We start from the raw sequence: 545 nt of genomic DNA, 5'->3' as shown, positions 1-545 counted from the left end.
TATGATACGTAAATTAGTTCGACTTTACACAATAATTACAAATTATGATATTTCTTAGAGGGAAAAAAAGAAGAATCTTTGTCAGGTTAATGCTGTCATTATCTTCTAGGTTCTGTTCTCAGTTTTCACTTCTCATTCTGATAGGAAATGCGTGTTATTCTCTGTGGCTTGTTTCTTATTATCATTCTTTCATTCTGCAATTTTGTTTGTGCAAACCTAGATCCCTTAAAACTGTTCCTTCGGAATTCTGTCGTATTAATATTAATATACATACTATTGTATACCGTTAGTGTTACTCTACGAGAGATTGATATTCCATTAGACGTCCATTTTGGAATTTAAGTTCTGGCTGAAATACAAGGTCCTCTGTGGAGGGTCAAAGTTATATGTTTCTATATTAGTAAGAATTTAATTAATATACTGACAGTGTAAAGTAGATTTTTATATATATCTAATTATGTAACATTACATCACTAAAAATGACAGTATGAATAATCATTTAAAAAAATAAATATGATTGGTCAGATTGAATGACTGTATAAAAG

Source organism: Arachis duranensis, chromosome 1 (genome assembly GCF_000817695.3).
Source record: "Arachis duranensis cultivar V14167 chromosome 1, aradu.V14167.gnm2.J7QH, whole genome shotgun sequence".
Classification (NCBI taxonomy): Eukaryota; Viridiplantae; Streptophyta; class Magnoliopsida; order Fabales; family Fabaceae; genus Arachis; species Arachis duranensis.
Note: the sequence above shows the minus strand (reverse complement) of the source record.